This window comes from Lycium barbarum, chromosome 9, assembly GCF_019175385.1.
Source record: "Lycium barbarum isolate Lr01 chromosome 9, ASM1917538v2, whole genome shotgun sequence".
Lineage (NCBI taxonomy): Eukaryota > Viridiplantae > Streptophyta > Magnoliopsida > Solanales > Solanaceae > Lycium > Lycium barbarum.
This window is the reverse complement of record NC_083345.1, coordinates 8,049,104-8,057,998: the sequence shown is the minus strand read 5'-3', so window position 1 is coordinate 8,057,998 and position 8,895 is coordinate 8,049,104.

Sequence of the window (8,895 nt, the reverse complement as noted above, 5' to 3'; positions counted from 1 at the left end):
TGGTAAAGTGAATGATAAAGTAGAGAGTAAAGTCATAGTGTAGCCGTCTGGCTTATGCATGTGAGGCTGTATAGCCGAATGATGCCCCGGTTGTCTTCGGAGACTTGATGATAATCCCTGCAAAGTTCAGGATAAAGTTGTTAAAGTTGGTAAAGTAAATGATAAAGTAATTGGCAGAGTAGAGTGATAGTGTAGCCGTCTGGCTTATGCATAGAGGCTGTATAGCCGAATGATGCCCCCGGTTGTCTTCGGAGACTTAATAATAATCCCTGCAAAGTTTTGGATAAAGTCGTTACAGTTTGTAAATGATGTCTCCAGTTGTCCTTGGAGACTTGATGCAATCCCATAAAGTTCAGGATAAAATGCAAATGATGTCTCCGGTTGTTTTCGGAGATTTAATGATGCAAACCCTGTATAGTTCAGGATAATGCCTCCGGTTGTTTTCGGAGACTTGGTGCAAACCCTGTAAAGTTCAGGATAATGTCTCCGGTTGTTTTCGGAGACTTGATGCAAACCTTGTAAAGTTCAGGATAATGTTTCCGGTTGTTTTCGGAAACTTGATGCAATCCTGTAAAGTTCAGGATAAAATATAAATGATATCTCCGGTTGTTTTCGGAGATTTAATGATGCACACCCTGTATAGTTCAGGATAATGTTTCTGGTTGTTTTCGGAAACTCGATGCAATCCTGTAAAGTTCAGGATAAAATGTAAATGATATCTCCGGTTGTTTTCGGAGATTTAATGCAAACCCTGTAAAGTTCAGGATAATATTTCCGGTTGTTTTCGGAAACTTGATGTAAATCCTGTAAAGTTCAGGATGATGTCTCCAGTTGTCTTTGGAGATTTAATGCAAACTCTGTAAAGTTCAGGATACAGGTAAATGAAATAAGTAAAGTGGATGATAAAGTATGGAGTAAAGTAAGCATAGCCAGTTAGCTAATGATGTTGATGAGACTGTGACAAGCCAAATTTATGACGTCTTTTGTGTAATCCCGATTTAATTCGTCTTTAATCTCGGCAACCTACAAAACAAGTGTATTTGTTAATAAAGTCATAAAGTTGTTGTGATAAAATAAAATTAAAGATAAAGTTAGAAATAAAGTCACTTGGCTTTTTAAGGCGAGGCCATAATGGGCCAAAGGATGCTTTTCTGCCACGATTGATAGACTTGGTTGTTGATCTCGTGATTTTTAATTCCTGCACTCAAAGAAAAATTCTTAGTTTGGGAGGGGGAAGTTGATTCGTGTTGACTCGAAGCTTGACGTTGTTGGTTCTCCATTTGTCCTGTTTGTTTGGATCTTGTGATCTCCGTTCAAGCTTCGGTAGGTGAACAGTAGCAAAACAATTGCAAGAAAGTATTTCATTTAAAATGTAGGTATGTAAGTATATGTATAAGGAAATGTACTATATGTATATAAGTTGTGAAATATATGTATTTAAGGAAAGATATATATGTAAATATATGTATGCAAGTTGTAAAATATTTCTGCCAACTCCAAATTGTGACACTTCTAAAGTAATACTTCCTGTCTGGTAGCCTTAATCTTGTCGATATCTAACTCTAATCTTTCAAAATATGCCCCAGTTTTGATTCAGCAGGGCGTACTAAACCTATGTTATGGTGTGACCGAACCTTATATAGGTTGCCTACGTATCCCTCCAAAGGAATCAGGTCAGAACGTAGTTCATAAGGTACATAGAAATGGTTTGAAATTTTCTGATAAAGGGACCGAACCCGATTTGGATTGCCTACGTATCCCACCAAGGGAATCAGGTTAGCGTAGTTCTGTTATACAAATGGTAAAAGATTTGTTGGATTTTTATCTAGGTGTGACGGACCTGTATGTTGATAGTCTATGAATCCCGCTGAGGGAATCAGGCTATATGTAGTTCTCCTTGTATAAGGATTTTTTGAATTTTCTATTATAATACAACCGAACCCTATATGGGCTGCCTACGTATCCCACCTCGGGAATCAGGTCGGAACGTAGTTCATACGTGTATTAAAGGAAAGGTTGCAAACTAGGTTGTCTAACCTAATGTCGTCCTTGATTTCTTCTTGACTGATAGCCTTGACGCTTGTGTCATTGTCTATCGGCTATTTAGGTCTCTTTCATCTGGAATCTTGTTTTATTCTTTATTATTTTCTCGAGACTATGTTATTCATCGTTCATTTTATGTCACAATCGTAGAGTTGGCAGTTTTGATAAATAAAGTAGAAAATAACAATAATGGATGATTAAGGAAAATCAGAAATGCATTCATAGTTTTTTTTGCAATTTAAGCTTCGAAAAGATGAAGCAAAACAAACAAAAGTTTGGGTACGATTCAAGCCTCAATTTAAAAAAAACAAGTTCACTACATGTTCACGCTACCAAGACTCGCGGCGAATCAGGGATGGAGTACGAGTCTAATTCTTCAGAGTCTCTCATAGTTCGACACCCCATATGGTCGATGTCTCGGTATTGTGAGTAGTTGTAGTAGTAATCTTCATATGTGTTTGTCTTTGGATTGTTCCTACGGGAGCGACAAAAGTTGATGACATGTCCCCTTCCCACATTTCCAATTGACACACTGGATTCTTTCAAATCTTGGCCTCTTCGTGAGTAGGTAAAGGATTGTGGACCACATTGGGCTTAGCTTCAGCGAGCTGGATCGCTCCTTCCTTGATCAAGGCTTCGATTCTGTTTTTAAGACCAAAGCAATCCTCAGTGTCGTGCCCAGCAACTCCAGAATGGTATGCACAACGCTTGGAACCATCAAACCATCTTGGAATAGGATCGGGAATTTTCCCTTCAACCGGTCGTATCAGATCTGCAGCTTTCAGTCTTTCGAATAACTGAGCCAAGGGTTCAGCGATCTGAGTGTACTTACGGGTATTTTTGATGTCATGGTTTGGGCGGGCTTTAGGTGTAGTGTGTGGTCGATTTTGCTAAGTTGGAGCTTGAACGGATTGATGTGGACGTGGGTTTTGATATGGAAGTGCTCGAGGTTGGTAGTAATTTTCTTGGGCGTTGTAGACAGGGTAAGGAGATGGTGGAGCTTGGTAGGGTTCAGGGTAGTGGTAAGGGTAGAAAGGTTGTGGTGGGTGGTTAAAGTATGTAATGGCTTGGCTCGGCTTATGCCCTTGGATATTCATGACTGCAGCGACATCTTCTTTCTTCTTTTTAACCCCGCCGATAGAACCGGATTGAATAGCTTTGTTTATTGCTTGTAAAGCAATAAGATCCTGAATTTTCCCCGATCTGATTCCTTCTTCTAAGGCTTCTCCCATTCGGACAACTTCTGTGAATTTCTGTCCCATCATACCTATCATTTTCTCATAAAATACGCCAGCCTGGCATTCAATGAAGGTAGCAGTCATTTCTCTATCATTCATCGGAGGTTGAACCCTGGCCGCTTCTGACCTCCAACGTAACGCATACTCGCGGAACGTCTCAGTTGACTTCTTGGTTAACTTAGTCATGTAAACTCTATCAGGCGTGATATCGGTGTTAAAACTGAATCTGTCCATAAAGTCTTGTGCCATGTCACTCCAATCACGCCATTTACGGACGTCCTGTTGTGTATACCAAGTAAGAGCCTCACCAGATAAGCTTCTTATGAATAGCTTCATCCTTATGTTCTGGTCTCTTCCTACTCCAACCATTTTGTCGCAATAAGCCCTTAAATGTGTATGAGGATCGCCTGTTCCATTGAATGTATCAAATTTCGGCGGCTTGTAGCCTACGGGCAAATCGACGTCAGGCTGAACACACAGATCTTCGTATTCTACACTTTTTCTTTCCCTGGCGACTTGAAGGTTTCTCATCGCTTCTTTGAGACTGTGGATCTCTTTTAGCAATACGTTATCTGCCCCTGCTTTTGCATCTTTTTTCATTTTCTCGTATTGATCCACCTCGGGTTGGAACCTGACCGTTACTGGGTTGGTAAAGGCTTGTGTTTCTGCTGCATATACCGGAGGCACATACTGTGTATTTGGAGTGACAAAATGTGCCCCTTGTAGATGCTGGGTTGGATAAGTTTGGACGGTGGGGGTGTTTTGGACTGGAGGTGGTGTGTTATAAGTGGTGTTTGTAGGTGGTTGATTTGGTGGGTTTAGAGGAGTAGTTGTAGGTGGTGGATTAGTGTTGGTGGGCAAAGTAACATAGGGAGTGTGAACTAGCGATTGACTTGGTGGGTTGACGGGTGGTGGATTAGGAGTAGCATAGGTAGTATAGGTGGGTGGTTGATTTTGTGGAGGAGTATAGTTAGTGTAAGTGGGTGGTTGACTTTGTGGGGGAGTATAGGCGGATGATGGATTTGGTTGATTTGCGGGGGTGATCGAAGGTAAGTTGTTGGTAGGTGCATTGTTTTGTGGAGGAAAATGCTCAGGAACTGGAGATTCGAGTGATGGGAAACGAGGCGGGTTTGGTGCAGTATTTCTAGGTTCAGGGGGTGGACTTTGGAGTGTGAGGGATAAATTGGTCAAGTCCCTAACCCGATTTAGTTCTCCACGTAGATTCTCAATTTCTTGAGTCAGGCGGGCGATATGTTCATCATGTTGAATATTAGTTCTGTGTTCGGAAGTCTCGGGGGGATCACTAGAGATCACGATGTTTTCCAAACCAGTTGAAATAGATGCGGCTAGATCAGACATAATAATTTCTTTTCCTTGAATAGCCCAACTACGTCGCGGTAATGATGATGTCTTTGACCTTGTGAGGTAAGGATGGTCAGCCAGCTCGAGTGTCAACACGAATCAACTTTTGGGGAATAAAATAAAAGAAACATAAAGTGTAAATGATGTTAGTCTCATGAACATATCTAGGTAAAGTCATGATCATGTAGAGTCAAGTAAGTCATGTAGCAAATAATTCGTCAAATAAAGTCCAACAAGTTGTCAAACAAATATAAACGATTATATCAAACAATAATAACGCGTCCTAATATGCATGTGACCTCTTTATGCCAGAGGTAGGCCTAACGTTTGTTTGAAGGGTAAAGTGTGCCATAATACGTCATCCCGTTGCTTTGATTAATTAAACAAATTCTATTTCCCAAATAAAGTACAAAAGTAGTGTAATATTTATTACATGAGTAAAATATAAAATATTTCCTAATCTAAGTAAAGTAGATGCAACGTCTAGCTCCATTTTGTGATGTCTTTGGTCTTCGTCATTTGTTGTACTCCAATGCAAATCCATACCTGTCATAGAAACATTAGTCATTCCCTCCCTCCTAAAGTTTAATTAATTAGAGCAAATAGTCAATATTTAGGCACAATTATCCTTCAAACATGCACATAAAGTATGATTGGTGTCACTTGGGGTCATGAACCCGCTTGGACGTTTGGGTAAAGGCATCTAATGGGCTTTAATACACCAAGGGTATTAAGCCTCCTAGGTTATGAAATGTATGCTCCTAATAAAGGTGTTGGTTTAGCTCTATCGTAGGCTGACTAAGAGTTGGTTTCCTATGACGCAAGGTTCCCCCAAGCGGACAACTTGGGAGTGGAAAGTCCGTGGCCGTCGACTGCACCGCCGATCGACTAAATCCACAAGATCAATCCAACTAAAGGGGTAATTTAGTAGTGCACGGGCGCGAACCGCGAAGCCGTTTTAAGTGTGTGAATATGTGTGATTTTTCCAGGAGTGGAAGAAATATGAACGGACTGACAGTTTTATCAAAGCAAGTAACACATAAGCAGTTATTATCAAACAAACAGTTTATATCAAACAAACAATTAATAGCATGTAAAAACAGTTAACAAATAAATAAAGTAATTAAAATAAGCACACAAAGCCTATTTAAACTAAGTCTGTTATGGTTAGAACCTAGGCAGTCCCTAGCAGAGTCGCCAAGCTGTTATACCCCATTTTAACCGGGTTAAATTAGAAGTACAACATATTGGTGATTCCTGTTTTTGTTTATGTTAAGGAGTCGCCACCTAATTATTTATGGTGAATTAGGACACCTAAAGTTTATTAAAGTTATTTTTCTAAAGTTAGCGCTGTTTAAGGTCTGCGAAACTTAAGATTCTAGGTAAGGGTTCAATTAGTCTAAAGGGAAGGTATTAGGCATCCTTTAAGACCCATTAACAATGGTTGACCGACCAGACTTATAATTAGTTAGGCTAAGTGTAAATGTTGTAAAAAGAAAATAGCTTTGTAAGTATTGCTAAAGTTATAAATAAAAATAGAATGTTATTCAAAATAAAACTTGTAGAAAAGTAATAGTTGCATAAAAGAGTTTAGTTATTAAAAGAAACGAGATGTGTAATGTTTATATGTATTTGGAGAAAATGACCAACAAATTTAAAAGTTATTTAATAAAATTTTAAAGGTTTTATAGAATGACTATTAATTCAATGTATATTATGCAAAGACTGTTTTAAACAAAATGTGTTTTGAAGTGTTGGAAAAGAACTAAAGTGGAACAGTTATCCGTTGAACTAGTTTGGCTCTTTTTTTTTTTTTTCCAGAATAAGCTAACGTTAATGTAAAATTAGTAACGTTTTAAACTTCTAAAATAGTATGAACGAATCTTGATTCTCAAAGTATGTAGTCATGCCATTCTAAAATAAATTATTCTAATAATAGAAAATGACAGTATAGATATTATAAGTAGTTGAAACTTATGGAATTAATAGTTGATTTTCCTTAAATTAACTACTCATTACTAAAACCCAAACCCCACTAATTTCGCTAAGGTTTACTTAATCTAAGCAAATAAACACGTAAAAGTATCAGTCATACAATTACCAATTAAATGCACAAAACAAAATAAAATAGGGGAGTAAATGATTTAAATGGGCTCAGCCCATTTTGGGCTGCTGCTGTTCGATGCCACTGCTATGGGCCTCGGCCCAGAATTTTATTTTTTCGCTGCGGGGGACTGACTCGAGAAGATTTCGTTGGGCTTTGCCTGAAGCCAAATGCGGGAGGAGATGACAAGTCGCTCGGACTCGTATGCGAGATGTCATGCATAAAAAAAGAAAAAGAAAAGGATTAGTATACGATCAATGGATAATGTTAAAACATATAAAACACAAACCCAAACAAATCGGCAGAGCATAAATATTCTATGTAAATATATAGTCATCAGGTGCCTAAAACTGCCTTAACCAACTTTAAGGAAAACCGCTTAATGTTCAGCAATAAGCATTTTAGCACCTCTATACTCAAACAAAAAAAACATCAAAGTGTACCAAATAATACACTGAAGAACAACAATTTGCACCATTAAACTCCCAGATTCATTACTATATATACCTTTTAACAAAGGTATTCCCATAACTAAAGTGTTTGGTAAAGTGGAAAGTGAAAACAAAGTAATGGACCATTCAAGGGACCCTCTTGAACCCCCACTTTAGTTTTCCTCTTCTTCCTCACCACTAAACCATAGACTTCAGTATTTGTAAGTGCTAGAAAAGAGTTACTAGCACTAGTGATTTTAAAAGGGAGGAGATAAAATTCACACACTAACAAGGGAATGTTCATATTTCAATCACATAGCAGAACTTCAAGTGTTCACTAATTAATCTCGACAAAGTGCAGAATAATTTTAAAAAGGGGGCAGAACTAACTTTGAATACTTTTACCCATTTAAAGGAACATATTCTGAGATGTTTAGACATTAAAACCAACATCTAATTAACAATATCAGCTACATAGTTTAAACAGCACTCTTAAAGAACATGCCAACGGTCTGGACCAACCATCATTCTCAACTCAGAAGTCTAAACTTTATACAAACATAGCTTCAGATAGACCAAACTGAAACTTAAACATAGAGATACTATCGTGCGTCAAGCCGAAAATTAAACCAAACTAAGATAGGAACAGATAGATATCATTAACTGCCCAATCAAGACTAAATTAACTAGAAGAAAACAGTAGCCTGCATAATACTACTAAGGTACTGAACTTAACCTAACCAACTGGAAATGGAACAAGATTTAATACACGACTTGTTAAGGAAACTAAACACAGAATTCAGACTTGGAACCAAACAGATTTCAACAACCAATACCGACATGTTGTATAATCATTTTATCGTATTTAAATCTAAGCGGATTACATTCATGATAGGGTATATTATTTGCACAAATAGAGTAAAAGAGAGACAATGCTGGTCTGTTCTAATCATATACGTAATATACCTAAGATATACTCGCAGTGGTGTGTATACCAAATGTATATCGAATGTATATCTTCTTCTTATCTTGATAACCCACTGTATATCCTATGTATATGCGGTTTTAAATATGTCCTAAATCCCGGAAATTCATTCTAATCATCCAACTACAACACACATCTTTCGAATTCCATTTTAGCGATTAATATCCTATCCTAACAACTCCCAAACATCAAACAAACGATACAACCACAAAGAAAATATATAACTACTAAAGATGGTAGAATAAATTAAATTCTTAACCAAAGTAGAAATTAAAGACTACAAGCGATAAATGTGTCGAAGTTTACCTTTTTTGCGCGCAGTGAACGGGATGTCGAGGCTTCGAATCTACACTCGAACGCGACGAACTCGAACTCGAAGAACCCGATTAAAATAACAAAAGTTTCCAACCAAGAAAAGTGATTATTGGCTGTTCTTTTTTTTTTCGAATAATGCTATCTTTGATGATTCAAAATTGTGTTTTGTAGGGAATCTTTGGTTCCAGATCCTTGTTCCTTTTTGATTGTCGGTTTCTTGCTAAATCAAGTCCTCTTTGTTCTAAACAATGTCCAGTCCCCCTTTCAACTGAGTAATTCTTCATTATTTATAGAGTTGAGAGTGAAGAGGAGCGTATGAGAGAGAGGAAGCGGGGAACAGGCGTGGTGGAAGTGTCAGGGAATGATGGCAGAGGCGTGGGTGTGGGGAGAACGTGAGGAGAGAGACGAAGGCGTGGG